The following is a 26614-nucleotide window of genomic DNA, read 5'->3' as shown; positions in this document are numbered from 1 at the left end:
TGGTCAACAAGGAACTGTGACACAGATCCGAACAGCTCTGAAGGGACCAATAGACGCTGGTTTTTAATTTTTATTTATTTATTTATCTATTTATTTATTTTTGCTTTTTGGGTCACACCTGGCGATGCACAGGGGTTACTCCTGGCTCATGCACTCAGGAATTACTCCTGGCAGTGCTCAGGGGACCATATGGGATGCTGGGAATTGAATCCGGGTTGGCTATGTGCAAGGCAAACGCCCTACCCGCTGTGCTATGTATGGCTCCATCCCAAGACCCTGGTTTTTAATTTAGCGAGGCCAGGGCCATAGTAGATTAGGGATGGTGCTTGCCTTGCAAGCAGCCCACCTGGATTGATGCCAAGGATCCTATATTTTCCACGAATGGGAGTGCTCCTTGAGAGCAGAGCCAGGAGTTAATCCTGAGCATCACAGACTATGGCTCAAAAATTAAAGTAAATAAAATAAGATTCGTGTCTCGATTCTTCCAGGAGATCCCGGGCTGCCCAGTTGGGCGGGAAAATCATCCCTGAGTCATTTCTCCCAGGGATCACGTCACCAACCCCCCATCCCGGAGATGCGGGTGGACCCCTCCGGCCACCTCGCCCGTCCCACCTTGGTGTATCTTTGCTTCCCGCCCCTGTTGGGTCACTTTCCCCATGGAAGAGGCTCGGGACAGCCCAGCCCTGACTTCCACACCCACCCCAATTGTTCAGGACAAATGGTCTCTTTCCAAACCCTGTCCTTGAAGGGAAGACTGCACAAAGTGCTGTGGATTTTTGTTTTGTGTGTGTGTGTGTAATTAGATTCAGTGAAATTCTGATAAGGATTTCTTGTCTACTACGAATCTCCCTCCACTTCTGCCTTCCGCTAAGAGTGTAGAATGCAGGTCAAAAGACGAACTAGCAGCTGAATTCTCTGCCGGAGTGATAGAATGGTGGGTAGGCGCTTGCCTTGCAAGTGGCTGGTCCCGGGTTCGGTCCCCGCTACCACGTACTTCAAGTGAGCACTCTCTGGTATTCACTGGAAATTTGAGCATTGAGATTAACTGAGTATTGAAGACTGCCTTGAATCGAACCATTGGGATTTCCTTGAGGATTGAAATTGCCTTGATCTCATTGAAGGGACACTCAAAAGAGCAAGGATCATGTTTTTTTTTATTGTTTTATACCCCCCCCCTTTGGAGATGTTAATATCGGTGAGACAACAAGTCTCACCTGTTTTCATCTGAAGTAAGGGCAGTTCCAGGGAGGGATGCAGTCTGATTTCAAACAGGACGCCAAACAGGGGGGAAGAAACGGCTAAGAGACCTTTAAGATTTAAAATTTAATTTTTAAAGTAGTTGGGATAGAGAAGGACCACTTTGACAAGGATAGTTGGAAATGATCACTGGATAAGAACTGCATGCTGAAAATAGATAAAGCAACAGACACGAGAGCATCTCAGTACCTGTATTGCAAGCCACATTGTCCAAAAGGTGAGAGGGAGACAGGAAGAGAGAGAGAGAAGAAAAGTGTCTGCCATAGAGATAGGCTTGGAGGGAGGGTGAGGAGAAGGAAACTGGGGTCATTGGTCGTGGGAAATGTCCACTGGTGGAGGGACAGGTGTTGGAACACTGTATGACTGAAGCCCAACCAGAAACAGTTTGATAACTCTGCACCTCGTGTTGGTTTAAATTTGAAAATAAATAAGATTTTAAAATAAAAAGAAATAACTTTTAAGTAAAATAAAATGGAACTATAGATACACAGTTTCTCAGACTTATAAAGAAAAAATGAGGCTGAGCCCTGAGGCTATTGGGGTTGCTGACATAAGCCAGTGAGCCAGGGGGCACTGGGTGGAGACACTGAGACTCTGTGTCTCTGTCATCTCTCTCCCCCTCTTGTCTGTCTCCGAACTAGGACCCACGAGCAGATGGGAAAGGAGAAACTGACCTGAACAAATAAATCGATGCTTCTTTTTCAAATAATGGGGCCGGGTGCTGAAGAGAAAGCACAGTGAGTAGTGCGCTTGCCTTGCACACTGCTAATCTGAGTTAATTTCCCAGTATCCCATATGGTCCCCCAAGCACCGCCAAGTATAATTCCTGAGTGCAGTCAGGCATAACCATTGAGCATCACTGGGCGTGACCCCAAAGCCAAAAGAAAAAAAAGGAAAAAATTAAGTATTGGGTTAGGAGCAATAGTAGTGAGGTAGGGCACTCACCATGGGACGCAGATGATCCGAATTCAATCCCCAGAACCCCATATGGTCCCCAAACTTGCCAGGACTTATCCCTGAGCACAGAGACAGGAATAAGTACTGAATACCAACCAGGTATGTCCCCTCTCCAAAACCTTTTTAAAAATTAAATAGACCCATAATTTTTCAGCCTTAAAAAGGAAGAATAGCATCGAGGATGTTGGGGTAACTGACCTTAGCCAGTGCTGTGCCTCTTGATCATCTGTCTTCCTTCCTTGTCTGTCTCCCATAGGACCCACAAACATGACTGCGCCTCAGACCTTATTATAAGCAACTTTATAAATCATGCTGCATTAGGGGGCTGGAACAATGGTACAATGGGTCGGGAGTTTGCCTTGCATTTGGCCAACCCACGTTCAGTCTCCAGCACCCATATTGTATCCCAAGCACTGTCAGGGGGTGATTTCAGAGAGAAGAATGAAGGAATAACCCCAGGAGGGGCCCCAAAACAACAATGAAAATAAATATAAATTATGCTGCTCTGGAGCGATAGCACAGCGGGTAGGGCGCTTGCCTTACAAGCGGCTAACATGGCCGACCCGAGTTCGATTCCTCCACCCCTCTCGGAGAGCCCGGCACGCTACCGAGAGTATTCGATATGCCAGACACAGTAACAACAAAGTCTCCAATGGAGACGTTACTGGGCCCGCTCGAGCAAATCGACGATCAACGGGAGGGCCTTTACCTTTACCTAAGAAAAAATATAAGATTTTTAAAAAGAAAAGAAGTCAACTGATATATAAATAAAAATATTCTCTTTCAAGAAGAAAGAGGGAGGGAAGGCGGGAGGGAGGGTGGGAGGGAGGCAGGGAGGGAGGGAGCCTATCCTGAAATAACCCTTTCTCTTGCTACAGTTTTAAAGAATCATGTAAACTGCTGTTACCCCAAATATGAGAAGAGAGACTAGAGCGAGGCTGCCCCAGGAGAGGAAATGAGACTCTGGAGAATGTCTGGGCGCAAAGAAGAGAAAGGAAATTGGAGGCTGGATTATGTGGAAAGCCAAAATCTAGGAGAAGGAAGGAGGGGGATACTCCAAGCACATTTTCAGAATCCTTCTCGCGGGCAATCTTCCACTCCCTTACTCCCCAGGTTCCAGACACACGAAGACAGTTACATCTGTGCAGATGCCAAGGACAAGAATATCCAATATTGCCTGGCGTCCTTGGTGGCGAGACACCAGGCGTTGCAGGCACTACGTAGACTAGAGCCACTGGGGCTGGATAGGCTCCTGGAATTCTGGCACGGCTCGTGAGGGTGGTCCCTCACCTCCAGCTCACTCGCCTGCTTCTCAGGAGCCTCCCGGGCTCCACAGTTCTGTTTTTAAAAGTCTGTTCTGAAAAGGGAATACCCTGCCACAGAGGCAGGGTGGGACGGGGGGATAGGGGGTAGGAGGGATACTGGAACCCATGGTGGTGGAAAATGGGCGCTGGTGGAGGGATGGGTGTTTGATCATTGTACAGTTGAAACCCAAGCACAAAAAATTGTAAATCTACAACTGTACCTCATGGTGTTTCACTAACAAAATTTTTTTTTAAAGTGTAAAAAATGATGAGAATGGGCACTGGTGGAGGGATGTGTACTGGATCATTGTATAACTGAAACCCAAGCACAAAAATTGGTAAGTCTACAACTGTACCTCATGGTGTTTCACTAATAAAACTTAAAAAAAAACTCAGTTCTGGTGATAATAATAGCACAATAATAAATGGTTTCTAAAGCAACTTTGCTTGACCTTTGGGGCAGGGGACGATACAGACAGGATGGCTGATCTTGGATTTATAGCTCTTTCATAAGAAAATCGGGGCCAAAGAAATAATTCAGCAGGCAGCTATATTTGCCCAGTTTGATCCCTGGCACTTTATATGGTCCCCTGAGTCCAACAGGAGTGATCTGAGCTCAAAGCCAGGAGTAAGCCCTGAGCACACCCTCCCCTAATCACACATCATCATACAATTTTTCAAAAGTAAGATATGGCTCAGTGGCTTAAAAAAAACTTTCCTAGGCTCCAATCCACTGCCCCCACCTGCCCAGAGCTGATCCAGACAGCCATGCTCTAGGAATCCTCAGGTCAGGGGGGTGTGGGAAGGGCCCAGAAGGTAGTGCAGTGCCTTAGAAAGCTCTCAGGGCAAACATGAGGTCCGGAGTTTCATCCACAGCACCACTCATTCACCAAGAGGCCCCTGACTATCAGACAGTGCGAGGTCTCTGACAAGGGGAGAATTTTACTTAGTAGAATAAAAAATTAAATGAAAAACACTATTCATTCCAATATGGAATGAGTATGTATCAAAGGATGTACTGAACAGGATGGCCTGTTCCCCTTGATGGCCCATTGACCGCCATCCTCCAGAGGCCACTGGGCAGTCTGGTTTGGGCCCACAGTGAAAAGACAAGCGGGGCCTCACGGGATGGTAGTGGAGCCGGCCCTATCCTCCTCACCCCAACGAGACCTCTAGTTGCAGTCCATGAACAGCCTCTCTGGCTCCTGATCAAGCTGCTTAACGGCCTTGATCCTAGAGACTCAGAAACAAATCTCGAAACCCAGCAGTTTTTGGCAGAAATATGTCCGGACCCCACAGTAGGTTACTGTCGCCAGGCCATCCCAGGAGGAAAGGGCGCTGTCTGTCCACCTGCTCCCCCCTGGAGACTTGGTGGCCGCCATCCACCAGAGGCCATTGGACAGTCAGGTTTGGGCCCATAGTGACGAAACACGTAGGACCTCACAGGATGGGGGTGGAGCTGGTCCTGTACTCCCCAACTCAAAGAGACCACAAGTGGCCACCCACGAACGACCTCTCTGGCTCCTGATCAAGTTGCTTAACAGTCATGATCCCAGAGACTCAGGAACAAATCTCGGAACCCAGCAGGTTTTGATAGAAATCCCTCCAGATTTAAGTGTTAAAATTTCGGAATTTCAAAATCGTGCGGCCACTACTGCAACCATGCAACATCGTATTTTATTCATAACCAGCAATAGAAAACAAATTGTCTGCCGTTTCATTTTCAACAGATCTGAATGTTGGGGTAAAATCCCAAATAAAAATTTTGGGTCTGGCATCAAAATATTGAATGTAATCAACGTAAAGAGTAATGTGGAAATCATCTGCCCCACAGATAGGGGGAGGGTGTGGGATGGGTGTATACTGGGGTTTTTGGTGGTGGAGAATGGGAACTGAAGGTATGGGTGTTTCATTGTATGACCGAGACTTAAACCCGAAAGCTTTGTAACTGCTCTCACGGTGATTCAATAAATAAAATTATTTTTATAAAAATGAAAAAAAAGTAAGGTGGAGCTCATGCCCAATTCTAAACAGCTAATCAGTGGCTGAATAAATAACAGTACTCCTACGTAAAAAAATCTTTGTATTAAATATATATTCTGCTCCTCTCCTCAAACAGTGTGCATACCCTTTCAGACTTAAGAAATCCTGGGCTGGGCCTTCGTTTATTTTGTCTTACTGTTGAGTTCAAAGTCTTAAACTTTCATCTCTGTGTTTGTGCTTGGGGCATCATTGGGCCATCTATTCCTTAAGGTGATCTCACTCACTTCCAGCAGAAAAAGATCAATCCTTTCCATCACTGGACCCTGAAAATACCCAAACTTTTCACTCTGCACAAACAGCAAAAATGACCCAAACAGGGAAGGGATGAGGCCGTGAATGAGACAAGACCAAGAATTTGCATCTGGACCCTGGGGAGAGGTTGGAGCATGTCAGGTTGTCTGGTCAGCAGGCAGGGTGAGTTTCAGCTTCTGGGGAAGAGTTCGGAAGGAGGGTGTCTGCACACCTGAATTGGAGTTGAGTGTGCAGAATCCATAACCAAAGGGGAGAGGGCAGGGAAGGAGTCCTGCCTTCCTGCCAGAACTGCTTTCTGCTGCCAATGAGGCCACACCACAGAGAATGACCAAGTCTCCTGCAGGGTTGCTGAGAGCCAGGGGAGAAGGGTCTTCCTGGTGCTGGGAGACCCTGGAACATTTGTGTTGGGAGTGGAGAACGCTCCTGAGAGATGCGTGATCTAAGCGCTTGTAAGTCTGCAAAGCTGCAAACTAATTGAAAGTCCATTTTGAAAATGAAATGATTGAAAAAATTAAAAATGAATACGTTTAGGCACCCAGAGTTGCCAACAGGCAGGAGATAAAAATGCTGCCTTCTTTCAAGATTATATTTCAAAGGGAGGGTTGCTGGGGTCTTGAGAAAAGCATGAAGGAGACATAAAACTGATAAGAGTCCAGGAAAGATTTGTATGTAGATCAAAGGGCAGAAAGGGCTTTGGGATTTACTTTCTAAAATTAATGCTCTCAGAAAGAGAGTTCATGGACCCACAGCAGGCGCCTAAGGTCAGATAAGACTGAGAGAAATCGGAAGGCAACTTGGTCCAGGACATATCCCTGGGAACTCATTACAGGGCAGTAACAGGGTGAGTGAGGCTCCACTGTGGGGCAGCAAATGAGGAGAGCCCATTCACTGGAGTGCTAGAAGAGTCCATACCCCTCCCACTGCCAACTCCCCTAAGGGACACCCAGCATCCTCCTGAACCTCCTGATTGCAGGGGAGACCTGGTCCATGTGGGCAGAGGCAAGGACCCACCCATAGCTCAGCCACTGTCCTTAGATCTGAACCATCCTCAGACACCAGCAAAGGAGGGGGGGTCTCATACCTTGGGAACCCCTGCTGGAGCCACAGACTTCTGTGAGAGTGGGACGCTGCTTTCCCCACTCCCCTCTCCTACCTTCTCACCTGGCTCTCTGGGACTCATCACAGAACTTCTCTGAGCTCCTCTCACAGACCAGCTGTCTCCTGACTCGGGGCTTCACAGAAGGATTCTCCCCATGAACTCTGGCCCCGCATGGGTCTGTAGCTTCCTGCTCAGGAATCCCGTGAGCCACACCAGGGCCCCTTCACTGATGCTCCAAACCAATGAGTGTTTCCTTCATAATGCCAATGGCCATCACAGCTACATGTTTTCCAGAACCCAGTGGGAAATAAATTCTATGACTCCCGCCGACAGGACCCTTCTGCCACCCTACCTGATGTACCATCTCTCCAGCCTGCCCATCTGATCCTTAACTGTCCTCAGTAATGTTCTGCATCTAAGGAAGAGAAAGTGACAAAAGCCTCAGGAGGCTCACAGCCACTTAGAACATGGACTGCGTAGGGAGATCAGAAATTGCAGAATACTGAGTGATCAAACACCAGCCCCCTCAGTTCTCCCACGCTGAACCAACCCGCATTCAGTCTGTTGCATCTGGAAAATAACTTCCTCCCATCAGCCGCTGTCTCTTATTCTGGCCACCACAGCAGTGTTATGAGGGAGTTGAGGGAGTGGGGGAGTGTTCTACACCAGCGCTGTCTATGCAGTTCCTCGGGGCTCCAGTCACCAGCACCTTACCTGTACCTCTGCCTTGACCATGCCTCCCTGCATGAGGGAGTCTCCGTTGTTGAGATACTGATGCCCCCAGGAGTTTGTCAATACTCAGGCCTGAGACATCTAGAAGGATTGAATAAGGGCTGCGGGTGATATTGCACCTAGAAGGCAACAGGGGTATCAGAGCCAGGGAGGCATCTGGTGAGCATATGGACTGAAGGACTTGCCCTGGCATCAAACTAGCCAGGAGCATAGATCATAAAGTTCCAATAGGATGCCTACCTTCAAGGAGGAAATACAACCCTACTCCAGGGGACCTGCCACTTTGCAAGAGAGATACCCTAACTCAGGAGAATTGACACGCCGGGGGGTTCTCCCCAACCACTGGTGCCTTTGTTCATCCTACGCCTGAGGACTTGAGGAACTCCTGCTCAGACAGTAGGATATTTGTAGAACAAGCCAGAGGAGATGGTTTTCCTTTTAAAGTAAACAATGTGGTTCTTGGGTCTACAAAGTTGGGGAGGGATGGAAATGTCACCATAGACTAAATTATCCAGAAGCACCTTGACTGAGAAAATTGGCCAAGTTGTTTACAATTCAGCAAAGGGGAAACCACAAGTTCAAGGTTGAGACATTTTCCTATTCCATGAGGAATCATACAACTCTTTTTACAAGTTAGGGGACTTTGCACGCCAGGTTGCTGCTCTTACGGTTACCTTGAAAATGTGACATTCTGACATTCCTCTTATAAAAACAAGACAGTTGGGGTCCAAGAGAATCAGAGAACAGCGTGCTGGAGCCTGGGACCTACTGGAGCTAGTAAGATGAAGTGCTTTACAGACGCCCTCCTTGTCCTCTTGCTGGCTGTGGTTGATCTCGGGATCCTGGCCCCAATAACCCAGGGTGAGTTCAGTGACCTTCTCAAGGATGGCCATTTCTATGGTCAATCCTGCTTGAGAGGAGACAAAGAGGGTCACCTTGGTCCCCCATGCCTGTCTGTGCTCTAGATGTGGATGTGATTTGGCACTTGACTAAGGGCATCAGCAGGGCCCCAGAGGTGGTTCAGTGTCTTCAAGGCCTCTCCTGGCAAGCCAAGGTTTCAATTGAAACCCTAATGGCACTCACTGGGATGATCCTAACAGCTATACTGTTGGGAGCCCAGGAAGAAGGGGCCTGGGGAGATGATGAAGAGATTTAGAAAATGTCCAGGGCAAGCAAGAGGTCTAGAGTTTGATCCTGATGTCCTGTATGTCACTTGGTGATTTACACACACACACACACACACACACACACACACACACACACACACACACATCAAAGCACAGCACAAACACACACCCCGATGTGGGGTCCAAGGTGAAAAACAAATTAATATAATGAATGAATAAAAATAGCCATAAAAGAGAATAGAACTGTCTCTGTATCTCTCTCTCTCTTTCTCTCTGCCCCAATTTAGAGAAACTATTGGCTTCTTTTCATGGCCTAAATTATTTCGTAGCTTTTCTTAACTGATGTAGGATCACTAAGTGATAGGTCACTTAATTGTTTATTAGAGTAAATTGAAATTTTGCAGAAAGAGAATTCTACAGTGTTAGAAAGAACATATGATAGCTAGTGAAAAATGGTCATTTGGTAGGGGAAATAGGACAAGCCAGAAAATTGACTCCCCAATCCACCTCCATGTTCCAGGTGTGTGATCAATAGATAGTAACAAGTGTGTATTGAACAATATACTCGCAGAGCTTAGGTACAAGCAGATACAGTTTCAAGCATCCTGTGGGCATGAACACATTGGGTCGTGCTATATCTGTTGAATGGATTATTCACAGCCATTCCAGCTTCACTTTTTCTGCCATAATTTTCACTCTGCTCTTATGGAAAGGCAGGTCCTTAAACATTTTATTTTTCAAATTCTACCCATATTATATGTAACTACATAAGAAATGAATACAAAGTAGAATTGTTTGCTTTATTAATATAACCCAGGGCCATAATATTTTTTTACGTTTTATTAGTGAAAAACCATGAGGTACAGTTGTAGATTTACAAATTTTTGTGTTTGAGTTTCGGTTATACAATGATCAAATACCCATCCATCCACAAGTGCCCATTTTCCACCACCATGGATAATATCCCACCCCCCATCCTCACCATTGGTCCGTGATTTATTATCCAAAGTTTTGGTGCAAAATACATTTTGAAATGCAGATTTTCTCATGTTTTAAAAAGAGAATACTATAGAACCCAGTGACTGCACTTGCAAATATCTACCCAAGCGAACAGAAAGCAGATCACAGATATTGACAGGCGTGGTAAAGCCAGCATTGGTCATCAGAGTCAAAAGGTGAGTGAAGTCCAAGAGCCTCTGAGCAAAACAAGTGATGTTTGTTTTTCAAATGGTTGTAGACAGATACAGCAGACTGTTTCTCAGTCTTTAAGAGTAATAAAATGCTGACACACACTGCAGCTTTGAAGGTGTAAAGGAGACTGACAGAAGCCAGTGAGCCAGGGGGTCACTGGGTGGGGACAATGGGACTCTGCCTCTCTGACATCTCTCTCCCCTCCTTGTCTCTGTCGCACCTGAGACTCACAACCATGACTCAAACTGAGGCTGAACCTGAGATCTGTGGTCAACAAGGAATTTTGACACAGATCTGAACAGCTCTGCACTGACCAATAGACGCTGGTTTTTCATTTTATTTATTTATCTATTTATTTATTTATTTTTGGTTTTTGGGTCACACCCGGTGATGCACAGGGCTTACTCCTGGCTCATGCACTCAGGAATTACTCCTGGCAGTGCTCAGGGGACCATATGGTTTGCTGGGAATTGAATCCGGGTCGGCTAGTGCAAGGCAAACGCCCTACCCGCTGTGCTATGTATGGCTATGTATGGCTCAAGCCCAAGACCCTGGTTTTGAACTTAGCGAGGCCAGGGCAATAGTAGATTAGGAAGTGTGCTTGCCTTGCCAGAAGCCCACCTGGATTGATCCCACGGATCCATATTGTCCACGAAAGGGAGTGCTCCCTGAGAGCAGAGCCAAGAGTCAATCCTGAGTATCACAGAATGTGGCTCAAAAAACTAAAATCAATAAAACAAGATTCCTTGCCTCGATTCTTCCAGGGGATTCCGGGCTGCCCAGCTGGGCGGGAAAATCATCCCTGAGTCAGTTCTCCCAGGGATCACGTCACCAACCCGCGTCTACTGCGGATCTCCGCCCACTTCCGCCTTCTGCCCCGCGTGTAGAATGCAGGTCAAAAGACCCAATTATCAGCTGAGTTCTGGGCCGGAGTGATAGAACGGCGGGTAGGCGCTTGCCTTGCAAGTGGCTGTTCCCATGTTCAGTCCCCAATACCATGTACTTCTTAGGACTCTTGCATTGATTTCATTGAGAGGCACTCTCAACTGAGCAAGGATCATGTTTTTCTTGATGATTCTGCCACATTCCCTTTGGAGTTGTTAATATTGGTGACACAACAACTCTCACCTGTTTCATTTGAAGTAAGGGCAGTTACAGGAAGGGACTCAGTTTGATTGAAAAAAACAGGACATCAAACAGAAGGAAAGAAATGGATAAGAGAGCTTTAAGATTTACAATTTAATTTTTAAGGGAGTTGGGATAGAGAAGAACCACTTTGACAAGGATAGATGGAAATGATCACTGGATAAGAACTGCATGCCGAAAATAGATAAAGCAACAGACATGAGGCCATCTCAGTACCTGTATTGTAAGCCATATAGTCCAAAAGGAGAGAGGGAGAGAAGAAGAAGAAGAAGAAGAAGAAGAAGAAGAAGAGAGAGAGAGAGAGAGAGAGAGAGAGAGAGAGAAGAAAAGTGTCTGCCATAGAGATAGGCTTGGAGGGAAGGTGACGAGAAGGAAACTGGGGTCATTGGTAGTGGGAAATGTCCACTGGTGGAGGGACAGGTGTTGGAACACTGTATGACTGAAGCCCAACCAGAAACAGTTTAATAACTCTGTACCTCGTGTTGGTTTAAATTTGAAAATAAATAAGATTTCAAAATAAAATGAAATAACTTTTAAGTAAAACAAAGTAGAGGTATAGATACAGAGTTTCTCAGACTTATAAAGAAAAAAAATGCTGAGCCCTGAAACTATTGGGGTTGCTTACATAAGCCAGTGAGCCAGGGGGCACTGGGTGGAGAAACTGAGACTTTGTGTCTCTGTCATCTCTCTCACCCTATTGTCTGTCTCCCAACTAGGACCCACGAACGGAAAGAAAAGGAGAAACTGATCTGAACAAATAAATCGATGCTTCTTTTTAAAATAATAGGGGCGGGTGCTGAAGAGATAGCACAGTGAGTAGGTCTCAGTCTTTAAGAGTAATAAAATGCTGACACACGCTGCAACTTTGAAGGTGTAGAGGAGACTGATATAACCCTCTGTGCGCATGGACAGCTAGCTCCACCTCCTAGAAAGCCGGTTTTATCCCTGGTCTGTGCGGAACGGGCACGGAGGCCCAGCTCTGGGCAACCAAGCTGAATGGCTCCTATTCCAACCAGGCACAGCCCTCCCCCAAGGGCCTGGGACCCTCTGTGCACATGCACAGCTAGCTCAACCTCCTAGAAAGCCGGTTTCACCCCCAATCTGCGCGGGACGGGCACGGAGGTCCAGCTCTGGGCAACCAAGCTGAACGGCTCCTATTCCAACCAGGTACAGCCCGCCCCCAAGGGACTGGGACCCTCTGTGTGCATGCACAGCTAGCTCCACCTCCAAGAAACCGGTTTCACCCCTGATCTGCGCGGGACAGGCATGGAGGCCCAGCTCTGGGCAACCAAGCTGAACGGCTCCTATTCCAACCAGGCACAGCCAGCCCCCAAGGGCCTGGGATCCTCTGTGCGCATGCACAGCTAGCTCCACCTCCTAGAAAGCCGGTTTCACCCCTGGTCTGCGCGGGACGGGTACGGAGGCCCAGCTCTGGGCAACCAAGCTGAATGGCTCCTATTCCAACCAGGTACAGCCCGCCCCCAAGGGCCTGGGACCCTCTGTGCGCATGCACAGCTAGCTCCACCTCCTAGAAAGCCGGTTTCACCCCTGATCTGCGCGGGACGGGCACGGAGGCCCAGCTCTGGGCAACCAAGCTGAACGGCTCCTATTCCAACCAGGTACAGCCCGCCCCCAAGGGCCTGGGACCCTCTCTGCGCATGCACAGCTAGCTCCATCGACGTTCCCAACTCCTCGCTCAGTGCCAGGGACTCTTTCCGGAACCGCGGCCACTAACGCGGCCGCTAAATATTTTCCCACTACATATGCCATAAGAACCATAATCTACCTTCTTCGATGGAAAATTCTCTAGTTTAGCTCAGTCACTAGAAACACAGTAGGCAATAACTCATAAGCCTATCTTAACTCACACTGCATATCAAGCAGAATAGTAACAGTGAATGTTAAGGACTAAACCACAGTTTTCACAATGGTAAAGCAACGCAAAAGCCCACCAAACTTTCTTATTGAAGAGTCTAGCCCAGATGACACCAACAGAACTGCAGTGTTAGACAACCTCTCTGACAAGGAATTCAGGAGGGAGCTACTTAGGATGGTTAGGGAATTAAAAGAAACAATGGAAACCAATGCCAATAGAAGACAAGAGGATTTGAAAGCAGAAATGAGGAAAATGCAATGAGAAATGTCAGACCTGAAAAATCTCGTAGGCGAATTGAAAAGCTCAGTGGAAGGCCTCAGCAGCAGAGTAACAGCTGCTGAGAACAGAATCAGTGAGCTCGAAGATGAAGTTCAGAGACTCTCCAGAAAAGAGCAGAAAATGGAAAAGAGACTCACAATTTGGGAACAGATGGCAAGAGAAGATCGTGATGAAGCCAAGAGGGGTAATATAAGAATTATTGGAGTCCCAGAGGTACAGGAAGAAAACCTTGATGAAGAAGAAACTGTTAAAGACATCATTGCTACAACGTTTCCAGAGCTGAAGAAAACTTGTGACCATATTCAGGAGGCCCGAAGGGTACCAGCTAGAAGAAATCCGAATAAAAATACCCCAAGACACATTCTGATCAAAATGACCAAAACCTTAGACAGAGACAAAATTCTGAGAGCAGCAAGATCGAAGAAAGAAATCTCTTACAAAGGAGCATCCTTAAAATTCACAGCTGATTTTTCTGATGAAACCCTTATGGCCCGAAAACAGTGGTGGGACATAGTGAAAAAACTCAATGAAATAAATGCCTCCCCAAAAATACTTTACCCAGCGAGACTCTCATTCATAATAGAAGGAACAACACACAGTTTCACAGACAAACAACAGCTCAGGAACTTCATAGACTCAAAACCATGGTTACAAGAACAACTAAATGGGCTACTTTAAGGCAAGAAAGGCCCCTCAAATACACCAAATTTTAACAGAACAATGGGACAAAATCCCATAACAATAATCTCTCTCAATGTCAATGGGCTAAACGCACCAATTAAAAGACATAGAGTGGCAGGATGGATTAGAAAATTGAACCCAACATTCTGCTGCCTGCAAGAAACGCATCTCAATAGTCAAAGCAAACACAGACTCAGAGTCAAAGGCTGGAAAACAATCCTACAGGCAAACAGCTCCCATAAAAAGCTGGGGTAGCCATCCTAATATCAGAGCACATCAATTTCAGAGTGAGGAAGGTCATAAGAGACAGTAAAGGCCATTTTTTATTGATCAAAGGATCTGTACAACAGGAAGAACTTACAATAATAAATGTATATGCACCTAATGAGAGACCAGCAAAGTATTTAAAACAACTACTCATAGATTTGGAAAAAGACATCAACAGCAACACAATACTAGTAGGAGACTTCAACACTGCTTTGTCACCTCTTGATAGATCAACCAGACTCAAGCTTAGTAAGGACATACTTCATCTGAGGGAAACAATGGAAGAAAGGGACTTAGTAGATATATACAGGACACTTCATCCACAAAAAGCTGAATACACATTCTTCTCAATCGTAGATGGAACATTCTCCAAGATAGACCACATGCTGAGCCATAAAACATGCCTCCAAAAAATTAAGAAGATAGAGATTGTATCGACAAACTTCTCAGACCATAATGCGCTGAAATTAGAAGTAAATCACATACAAAAACAGAAAACTAAATCAAACACCTGGAAATTAAACAGTGCTCTACTGAACAACGAGTGGCTTAGACAGGAAATCAAAGAGGAAATCAAAATATTCCTAGAAACAAATGAAAATGAGGACACGAGTTACCAAAACTTATGGGACACAGCAAAAGCTGTGTTAAGAGGAAAGTTTATAGCTCTACAAGCATTCCTCAGGAAGTAGGAGCGAGCACACATAAGTAACCTAACCTCACAGCTTAAGAGCTTGGAGAAGGACCAAAAAAAGGAGCACAACCCGAACAGGAGAAAGGAAATAATAAAACTCAGAGCAGAGATTAATGAGATGGAAACCCAAAAAACAATCCGAAAGATCAATGAAACCAAGAGCTGGTTCTTCAAGAAAATTAACAAGATTGATAAGCCTCTAGCAAAACTCACAAAGAAAGGGAGAGAGAAAACCCTAATAAACCGAATCAGAAATGAAAAGGGGGTCATTACAACAGAAACTACAGAAATTCAAAGGATCCTCAGGGAGTACTTTGAGAAACTGTATGCCACGGAACATCAAATCCTCGAGGAAATGGATAAATTCCTAGACTCCTACAACTCCCAAGGCTGAACCAAGAAGACCTGGAATACCTGAACAGACCTATCACCATCAAGGAAATTGAAATGGTAATAAAAAGTCTCCCCAAGCACAAAAGTCCTGGTCCGGATGGATTCACTAGTGAATTCTTCCAAATCTTTAAAGAGGACTTACTCCCAATCCTCTTTAAGCTTTTCCACAAAATTGAAATATCAAAAACACTTCCAAACAGTTTCTACGAAGCAAATATCACACTGATACCAAAAGCAGACAGAGATACCACAAAGAAAGAGAATTACAGGCCGATATCCCTGATGAACACAGATGCAAAGATCCTCAACAAACTACTAGCAAATAGAATCCAACTACTCATCAAAAAGATCATACACCATGACCAAGTAGGATTCATCACAGGGATGCAAGGATGGTTCAACATTCGGAAATCAATCAACATAATCCATCATATCAACAGAAGAAAAGATAAAAAGCATATGATTATATCAATAGATGCAGAGAAAGCATTTGACAAGATCCAGCACCCCTTTATGATGAAAACCCTAGCCAAAATGGGTATAGAGGGGACCTTCCTCAACATAGTTAAAGCCATCTACCACAAGCCTACAGCAAGCATCATCCTCAATGGGGAAAAACTGAGAGACTTCCCTCTAAGATCAGGGATGAGACAAGGATGCCCACTCTCCCCACTGCTGTTCAATATAGTACTGGAAGTACTTGCAATAGCGATTAGGCAAGAAAAATATATTAAGGGCATTCAGGAAGGAAAGGAAAAAATCAAGCTCTCACTATTCGCAGATGATATGATACTCTATTTAGAGAACGCAATAACCTCCAACAAACACTCCTAGAAACAATAAACTCATATAGTAAAGTTGCAGGCTATAAAATCAATACCCAAAAGTCCATGACTTTCCTATATGCAAACAGTGATAGAGAAGAAAGCAACATGAAAAAAACAATCCCGTTCACAATTGTGCCCCAGAAAATCAAGTACTTAGGAATCAGCTTAACTAAGGAAGTAAAGGACCTGTACAAAGAAAACTACAAAACGCTACTTCAGGAAATAAAAGAGGACATGAGGAAATGGAAAGATATCCCCTGCTTATGGGTCGGGAGAATTAACATTGCCAAAATGGCAATACTACCGAAAGCATTGTATAAATTCAATGCAATCCCTATAAGGATACCCACGACATTCTTCAAAGAAATGGAGCAAACACTCCTGAAATTTATATGGAACAATAAGCCCCCACGAATAGCTAAAGCAATTCTTGGGAAAAAGAAAATGGGAGGAATCAACCTCCCGAACTTCAAACTGTACTACAAAGCAGTAATAATTAAAACAGCATGGTACTGGAACAAAGGCAGAACTGCAGACGAATGGAACAGGGTTGAATACACTGACATCTCCCCTCAATCATATGATCATCTAATCTTTGATAAAGGTGCAAGTAATGTGAAGTGGAGTAAGGAAAGCCTCTTTAACAAATTGTGCTGGCATCACTGGACGGCTACATGCAAAAAAATGGGCTCAGAACTCTGCCTAACACCGTGTACAAAAGTAAGATCAAAATGGATTAAAGACCTCAACATCAGACCAGAAACCATAAGGTACATTGAAGACAAAGTTGGCAAAACCCTCCATGACATTAAAGCTAATGGTATCTTCAAAGATGCCACGCCACTGTCTGAGCAAGTGAAAACAGAGATAGATAAATGGGACTATCTTAAACTAAGAAGCTTCTGCACCTCCAAAGAAACAGTGACCAAAATACAAAGACAGTCTACAGAATGGGAAAGGATATTCGCCGAATACACATCTGACAAGGGGTTGATATCCAGGATATATAAAACACTGGTTAAACTCCACAAGAAGAAAACATCCAACCCCATCCAAAAATGAGGCAATAAAATGAACAGAAACTTTCTCAATGAAGAAATCCGAATGACAAAAAAGCACATGAGAAAATGCTCTACATCATTAATCATCAGGGAGATGCAGATCAAAACCACAATGAGATACCATCTCACACCTCAGAGACTGGCCCACATTCAAAAGAACAAAAGCAACTGATGCTGGCGCAGATGTGGCGAGAAAGGGACACTCCTTCACTGTTGGTGGGAATGTCGACTGGTTCAGCCCTTCTGGAAAACAGTATGGACGATACTCAAAAAATTAGAAATTGAGCTCCCATTTGACCCAGCAATACCACTCCTGGGAATATATCCCAGAGATGCAAAAATGTATAGTTGAAGTGACATCTGCACTTGTTTGTTCATTGCAGCACTCTTTACAATAGCCAGAAACTGGAAGAAACCTGAATGCCCAAGAACAGATGACTGGTTAAAGAAACTTTGGTACATCTATACAATGGAGTACTATGTAGCTGTTAGAAAAGATGAAGTCATGAAATTTACATACAAGGGGTACAACATGGAAAGTATCATGCTAAGCGAAATGAGTCAGAAAGAGAGGAATAGACATAGAAAGATTGCATTCATCTGGGGGATAATAAAGTAACAAGATATGATTATTACCCAAGAATAGCTGAGATCAGCATCAGGAGGATTACTCCATAGCTTAGTGGCCAGTCGGGCACTCTAGAAGAAAGGGCAGCTCAGATAGAGAACGGAACACCAAATAAAGGGTGTTTGGAGAATCCTCCCAGGAGGGGAGATGCACGTCAAAAGTGGACTGTGGACTGAACATGTTTGCCACTCAATGCCTCTTTTGCAGACCACAACACCCAAAAGGAGAGAGAGAACACAGGGGATTGCCCCGCCACAGAGGCAGGGGGAGATGGGGGAAGGGGGTTGGGGGGATATTATCCATGGTGGTGGAAAATGGGCACTGGTGGAGGGATGGGTATCTGATCATTGTACAATCAAACCCAATGACAAAAAATTGTAAATCTACAACTGTACCTCATGGTGTTTCACTAACAAAAAATTTTAAAAAAGTAAAACAAAAATAACAGTGTATATCAAATAGTCAAAAAAAAAAGAAATATAGAAAACCAAAAAAAAAAAGAAATCAATAAAACAAGATTCAGTGCCTCGATTCTTCCAGGGGATGCCGGGCTGCCCAGCTGGACGGGAAAATCATCCCTGAGTCAGTTCTCCCAGAGATCATGTCACCAACCTGCATATACTACGGATCTCCGCCCACTTCCGCCTCCACTCCCCCCCCCCGCCCCCAGCCTGTAGAATGCAGGTCAAAAGACTCAATTATCAGCTGAGTTCTCAGCCAGAGTGATTGAACAGCGGGTAGGCGCTTGCCTTGCAAGTAGCTGTTCCCATGTTCAGTCCCCGATACCACGTATATCGCCTTGATCTCATTGAGAGGGACTCTCAACTGAGAAGGATCATGTTTTTTTGAAGGTTCACCGCCCTACGCCGCCCCCTCCCATTGGAGTTGTTAATAGTGGTCAGACAACAACTCTCACCTGTTTTCATTGGAAGTAAGGGCAGTTCCAAGAAGGGACTCAGTCTGATTTAAAACAGGATGTCACACAGGGGGAAGAAACGACTAAGAGACCCTTAAGATTTAAAATTTAATTTCTAAGGGGGCTGTGATAGAGAAGGAACACTTTGACAAGGCTAGTTGGAAATGATCACTGGATAAGAACTGCATGCTGAAAATAGTTAAAGAAACAGACACGAGAGCATCTCAGTACCTGTATTGCAAGACACATTGTCCAAAAGGTGAGAGGGAGACAGGAAGAGAGAGAGAGAAGAAAAGTGTCTGCCATAGAGATAGGCTTGGAGGGAGGGTGACGAGAAGGAAACTGGGGTCATTGGTCATGGGAAATGTCCACTGGTGAAGGGACAGGTTTTGGAACACTGTATGACTGAAGCACAACCAGAAACAGTTTGATAACTCTGCACCTGGTGTTGGTTTATATTTGAAAATAAATAAGATTTTGAAATAAAAATAAATAACTTTTAAGTAAAATAAAATGGAGCTATAGATACAGAGTTTCTCAGACTTATAAAGAAAAAATGAGGCTGAGGCCTGAGGCTATTGGGGATGCTGACATAAGCCAGTGAGCCAGGGGGCACTGGGTGGAAACACTGAGACTCTGTGTCTCTGTCATCTCTCTCCCCCTCTTGTCTGTCTCCGAACTAGGACCCACGAGCACATGGGAAAGGAGAAACTGACCTGAACAAATAAATCAATGCTTCTTTTTCAAATAATGGGGCCGGGTGCTGAAGAGATAGCACAGTGAGTAGGTCTCAGTCTTTCAGAGTAATAAAATGCTGACACTCGCTGCAGCTTTGAAGGTGTAAAGGAGACTGACAGAAGCCAGTGAGCCAGGGGGTCACTGGGTGGGGACAATGGGACTCTGCCTCTCTGACATCTCTCTCCCCTCCTTGTCTCTGTCGCACCTGAGACCCACAACCATGACTCAACCTGAGGCTGAACCTGAGATCTATGGTCAACAAGGAACTTTGACACAGATCTGAACAGCTCTGCACTGACCAATAGACGCTGGTTTTCCATTTTATTTATTTATCTACTTATTTATTTATTTTTGGTTTTTGGGTCACACCCGGTGATGCACAGGGCTTACTCCTGGCTCATGCACTCAGGAATTACTCCTGGCAGTGCTCAGGGGACCATATGGATTGCTGGGAATTGAATCCGGATCGGCTAGTGCAAGGCAAACGCCCTACCCGCTGTGCTATATATGGCTATGTATGGCTCCAGCCCAAGACCCTGGTTTTGAACTTTGCGAGGCCAGGGCCATAAAAGATTAGGGAAGGTGCTTGCCTTGCCAGCAGCCCACCTGGATTGATCCCATGGATCCATATTGTCCACGAAAGGGAGTGCTCCCTGAGAGCAGAGCCAAGAGTCAATCCTGAGCATCACAGAATGTGGCTCAAAAAATTAAATCAATAAAACAAGATTCCGTGCCTCGATTCTTCCAGGGGATGCCGGGCTGCCCAGCTGGGCGGGAAAATCATCCCTGAGTCAGTTCTCCCAGGGATCATGTCACCAACCCGCGTCTACTACGGATCTCCGCCCCCTTCCTCTTCCCACCCCACCTCGCCCCCTACCCCCCCCCCCCGTCCTGTAGAATGCAGGTCAAAAGACCCAATTATCAGCTGAGTGCTCGGCCGGAGTGATAGAACGCCGGGTAGGCGCTTGCCTTGCAAGTAGCTGTTCCCATGTTCAGTCCCCGATACCACGTACATCGCCTTGATCTCATTGAGAGGGACTCTCAACTGAGCAAGGATCATGTTTTTTTGATGGTTCACCCCCCTCCCCCGCCCCCTCCCATTGCAGTTGTTAATAGCGGTCAGACAACAACTCTCACCTGTTTTCATTGGAAGTAAGGGCAGTTCCAAGAAGGGACTCAGTCTGATTTAAAACAGGACTTCACACAGGGGCGAAGAAACGGCTAAGAGACCTTTAAGATTTAAAATTTAATTTAGAAGGGGGTTGGGATAGAGAAGGAACACTTTGACAAGGCTAGTTGGAAATGATCACTGGATAAGAACTGCATGCTGAAAATAGATAAAGCAACAGACACCAGAGCATCTCAGTACCTGTACTGCAAGGCACATTGTCCAAAAGGTGAGAGGGAGACAGGAAGGGAGAGAGAGAAGAAAAGTGTCTGCCATAGAGATAGGCTTGGAGGGAGGGTGAGGAGAAGGAAACTGGGGTCATTGGTCGTGGGAAATGTCCACTGGTGTAGGGACAGTTGTTGGAACACTGTATGACTGAAGCCCAACGAGAAACAGTTTTATAACTCTGCACCTCGTGTTGGTTTAAATTTGAAAATAAATAAGATTTTAAAATAAAAAGAAATAACTTTTAAGTAAAATAAAATGGAGCTATAGATACACAGTCTCTCAGACTTATAAAGAAAAAATGAGGCTGAGTCTTGAGGATATTGGGGATGCTGACATAAGCCAGTGAGCCAGGGGGCACTGGGTGGAGACACTGAGACTCTGTGTCTCTGTCATCTCTCTCCCCTCCTTGTCTCTGTCGCACCTGAGACCCACAACCATGACTCAACCTGAGGCTGAACCTGAGATCTATGGTCAACAAGGAACTTTGACACAGATCTGAACAGCTCTGCACTGAACAATACACGCTGGTTTTCCATTTTATTTATTTATCTATTTATTTATTAATTTTTGGTTTTTGGGTCACACCCGGTGATACACAGGGGTTACTCCTGGCTCCTGCACTCAGGAATTACTCCTGGCAGTGCTCAGGGGACCATATGGATTGCTGGGAATTGAATCCGGGTCAGCTAGTGCAAGGCAAACGCCCTACCCGCTGTGCTATGTATGGCTATGTATGGCTCCAGCCCAAGACCCTGGTTTTGAACTTCGCGAGGTCAGGGCCATAGTAGATTAGGGAAGGTGGTTGCCTTGCCAGGAGCCCACCTGGATTGATCCCACGGATCCATATTGTCCACGAAAGGGAGTGCTCCCTGAGAGCAGAGCCAAGAGTCAATCCTGAGCATCACAGAATGTGGCTCAAAAAATTAAATCAATAAAACAAGATTCCGTGCCTCGATTCTTCCAGGGGATGCCGGGCTGCCCAGCTGGGCGGGAAAATCATCCCTGAGTCAGTTCTCCCAGGGATCACGTCACCAACCCGCGTCTACTACGGATCTCCTTCCCCTTCCTCTTCACACCACACCTCGCCCCCTACCCCCCCCCCCCCGTCCTGTAGAATGCAGGTCAAAAGACCCAATTATCAGCTGAGTGCTAGGCCGGAGTGATAGAACGCCGGGTAGGCGCTTGCCTTGCAAGTAGCTGTTCCCATGTTCAGTCCCCGATACCACGTACATCGCCTTGATCTCATTGAGAGGGACTCTCAACTGAGCAAGGATCATGTTTCTTTGATGGTTCACCCCATCCCCCGCCCCCTCCATTTGGAGTTGTTAATAGCGGTCAGACAACAACTCTCACCTGTTTTCATTGGAAGTAAGGGCAGTTCCAAGAAGGGACTCAGTCTGATTTAAAACAGGACGTCACACAGGGGGGAAGAAACGGCTAAGAGACCTTTAAGATTTAAAATTTAATTTGGAAGGGGGTTGGGATAGAGAAGGAACACTTTGACAAGGCTAGTTGGAAATGATCACTGGATAAGAACTGCATGCTGAAAATAGTTAAAGCAACAGACACGAGAGCATCTCAGTACCTGTATTGCAAGCCACATTGTCCAAAAGGTGAGAGGGAGACAGGAAGGGAGAGAGAGAAGAAAAGTGTCTGCCATAGAGATAGGCTTGGAGGGAGGGTGAGGAGAAGGAAACTGGGGTCATTGGTCGTGGGAAATGTCCACTGGTGGAGGGACAGTTGTTGGAACAATGTATGACTGAAGACCAACTAGAAACAGTTTTATAACTCTGCACCTCGTGTTGGTTTAAATTTGAAAATAAATAAGATTTTAAAATAAAAAGAAATAAATTTTAAGTAAAATAAAATGGAGCTATAGATACACAGTTTCTCAGACTTATAAAGAAAAAATGAGGCTGAGGCCTTAGGCTATTGGGGATGCTAACATAAGCCAGTGAGCCAGGTGGCACTGGGTGGAGACACTGAGACTCTGTGTCTCTGTCATCTCTCTCCCCTCCTTGTCTCTGTCGCACTTGAGACCCACAACCATGACTCAACCTGAGGCTGAACCTGAGATCTATGGTCAACAAGGAACTTTGACACAGATCTGAACAGCTCTGCACTGAACAATACACGCTGGTTTTCCATTTTATTTATTTATCTATTTATTTATTAATTTTTGGTTTTTGGGTCACACCCGGTGATACACAGGGGTTACTCCTGGCTCCTGCACTCAGGAATTACTCCTGGCAGTGCTCAGGGGACCATATGGATTGCCGGGAATTGTATCCGGGTTGGCTAGTGCAAGGCAAACGACATACCCGCTGTGCTATGTATGGCTATGTATGGCTCCAGCCCAAGACCCTGGTTTTGAACTTCGCGAGGTCAGGGCCATAGTAGATTAGGGAAGGTGCTTGCCTTGCCAGGAGCCCACCTGGATTGATCCCACGGATCCATATTGTCCACGAAAGGGAGTGCTCCCTGAGAGCAGAGCCAAGAGTCAATCCTGAGCATCACAGAATGTGGCTCAAAAAACTAAATCAATAAAACAAGATTCCGTGCCTCGATTCTTCCAGGGGATGCCGGGCTGCCCAGCTGGCCGGGAAAATCATCCCTGAGTCAGTTCTCCCAGGGATCACGTCACCAACCCGCGTCTACTACGGATCTCCGCCCCCTTCCTCTTCCCACCCCACCTCGCCCCCTACCCCCCCCCCCCGTCCTGTAGAATGCAGGTCAAAAGACCCAATTATCAGCTGAGTGCTCGGCCGGAGTGATAGAACGCCGGGTAGGCGCTTGCCTTGCAAGTAGCTGTTCCCATGTTCAGTCCCCGATACCACGTACATCGCCTTGATCTCATTGAGAGGGACTCTCAACTGAGCAAGGATCATGTTTTTTGGATGGTTCACCCCCTCCCCAGCCCCCTCCCATTGGAGTTGTTAATAGCGTTCAGACAACAACTCTCACCTGTTTTCATTGGAAGTAAGGGCAGTTCCAAGAAGGGACTCAGTCTGATTTAAAACAGGACTTCACACAGGGGCGAAGAAACGGCTAAGAGACCTTTAAGATTTAAAATTTAATTTGGACGGGTGTTGGGATAGAGAAGGAACACTTTGACAAGGCTAGTTGGAAATGATCACTGGATAAGAACTGCATGCTGAAAATAGATAAAGCAACAGACACGAGAGCATCTCAGTACCTGTATTGCAAGCCACATTGTCCAAAAGGTGAGAGGGAGACAGGAAGGGAGAGAGAGAAGAAAAATGTCTGCCATAGAGATAGGCTTGAAGGGAGGGTGAAGAGAAGTAAACTGGGGTCATTGGTCGTGGGAAATATCCACTGGTGGAGGGACAGGTGTTGGAACACTGTATGACTGAAGCCCAACCAGAAACAGTTTTATAATTCTGCACCTCGTGTTGGTTTAAATTTGAAAATAAATAAGATTTTACAATAAAAATAGAGCCGCGCCTCAGATTCCCGCCTGAAGCCCAGTGGAGAAACTGCCCGTCCATCTCCGAGGGACCCGACCACCAGTCCCTGGGCTCCTCCCCTCCAGGTGGGTAGGCGGCAGAGTCCAGCCGGGAAGTGCTCCTGCCCCCCCAGCCGCGCCTCAGATTCCCGCCTGAAGCCCAGTGGGGAGACTGTAGACCACCCTTCCTCCATTCCAGGATCCTGGGTGGGTGTCGCCTGGGACAGTCTCGGGGCGTGGCCACCAGGAAATGGGCGTGGCCTCTTAAAAGTGGGCGTGGCCTTCTCCCTCACATCAAGCACTCAGGACTCCCATCCCCAACTTGCTTCCTAATACCAACCAAACATTTCCCACCTCTTCTACTGCAATCCAACCACAACCCACTCGCCTACTCAAGTTCCAACAAAGACCTGTTTGAAAACAGCTGTATAAGTTCATTTCTAAATAGCACCTCCTCCAAAAGTTTCACTCAATGTCTGTTATAAAACAAAGAATAAAGCCTGACTGAGAAGAACATCAAACTCAGAAACGTAGAAGGGTGCCTACCATGGACAAAAACTTATCCATAATCCCTTCCCACTATAAGAGAGAATAGTATAATCTGTGTTGGACAAACCGAGGCCCATTGTTTGGCAACAAAACTGAACGGCTCCTGGCAGTCTCTCCTCATTCAACCAGGTACAGCATGCTCCACGGCTTGAGACTCCCCCAGGGAATGCGCAGCTAGCTTGATCCCCTAGAATTGCCGGTTTTCTCCCTTGGCCTGCGCAGGACGGGAACTAGGCAACATCAGATTCCGCGGCAACAAAGCTGGAGGGATCCGGGAACTCTCTCCTCACTCAACCAGAATAGTAACAGTGAACGTGAAGGACTAAAGCACACTGGTCACAATGGTAAAGCAACGCAAAAGCCCACCAAACTTTCTTATTGAAGAGGCAAGCCCAGAAGACACCAACAGTACTGTAGTATCAGACAACCTCTCTGACAAGGAATTCAGAAGGGAGCTAGTTAAGATGCTTAGGGAACTAAAAGAAACAATGGAAACCAATGCCAATAAAAGACAAGAGGATTTGAAGGCAGAAATGAGAAAAATGCAATCGGAAATGTCGGACCTGAAAACCCTGGTAGGCGAATTGAAAAGCTCAGTGGAAGGCCTCAGAAGCAGGGTAACAGCTGCTGAGAACAGAATCAGTGAGCTTGAAGATGAAGTTCAGAGACTCTCCAGAAAAGAGCAGAAAATGGAAAAGAGACTCACAGTTCGGGAACAGATGGCAAGAGAAGATCGTGATGAAGCCAGGAGGGGTAACATAAGAATTATTGGAGTCCCAGAGGGACAGGAAGAAAACCCTGATGAAGAAGAAACTGTCAAAGACATCATTGCTACAACAGTTCCAGAGCTGAAGAAAACTTGTGACCACATTCAGGAGGCCCGGAGGGTACCAGCTAGAAGAAATCTGAACAAAAATACCCCAAGACACATCCTGATCAAAATGACCAAAACTTTAGACAGAGACAAAATTCTGAAAGCAGCAAGATCGAAAAAAGAAATCTCTTACAAAGGAGCATCCTTAAAATTCACAGCTGATTTTTCTGATGAAACCCTCAGGGCCCGAAAACAGTGGTGGGACATAGTGAGAAAACTCAATGAAATAAATGCCTCTCCAAAAATACTTTACCCAGTAAGACTCTCATTCATAATAGAAGGAACAACACACAGTTTCACAGACAAACAACAGCTCAGGAACTTCATAGACTCAAGACCATGGTTACAAGTACAACTAAATGGGCTACTTTAAGACAGGACAGGCCCCTCAAATACACCTAATTTCAACAGAACAATGGGACAAAATCCCATAACAGTAATCTCTCTCAATGTCAATGGGCTAAACGCACTAATTAAAAGACACAGAGTGGCTGGATGGATTAGAAAATTGAACCCAACATTCTGCTGCCTGCAAGAAACACACCTTAATAGTCAAAGCAAACACAGACTCAGAGTCAAAGGCTGGAAAACAATCCTACAGGCAAACAGCTCCCATAAAAAAGCTGGGGTAGCCACCTTAATATCAGACCACATCGATTTCAGAGTGAAGAAGGTCATAAGAGACAGTGAAGGCCATTTCTTAGTGATCAAAGGATCTGTACAACAGGAAGAACTTACAATAATAAATGTATATGCACCTAATGAGAGACCAGCAAAGTACTTAAAACAACTACTCATAGATTTGGAAAAAGACATCAATAGCAACACAATACTAGTGGGAGACTTCAACACCGCTTTGTC

Source organism: Sorex fumeus, unplaced genomic scaffold (genome assembly GCF_029834395.1).
Source record: "Sorex fumeus unplaced genomic scaffold, SorFum_2.1 ptg000063l, whole genome shotgun sequence".
NCBI classification, from domain to species: domain Eukaryota; kingdom Metazoa; phylum Chordata; class Mammalia; order Eulipotyphla; family Soricidae; genus Sorex; species Sorex fumeus.
The sequence above is the reverse complement of the archived record's forward strand: the minus strand, read 5'-3'. Positions refer to the sequence as shown.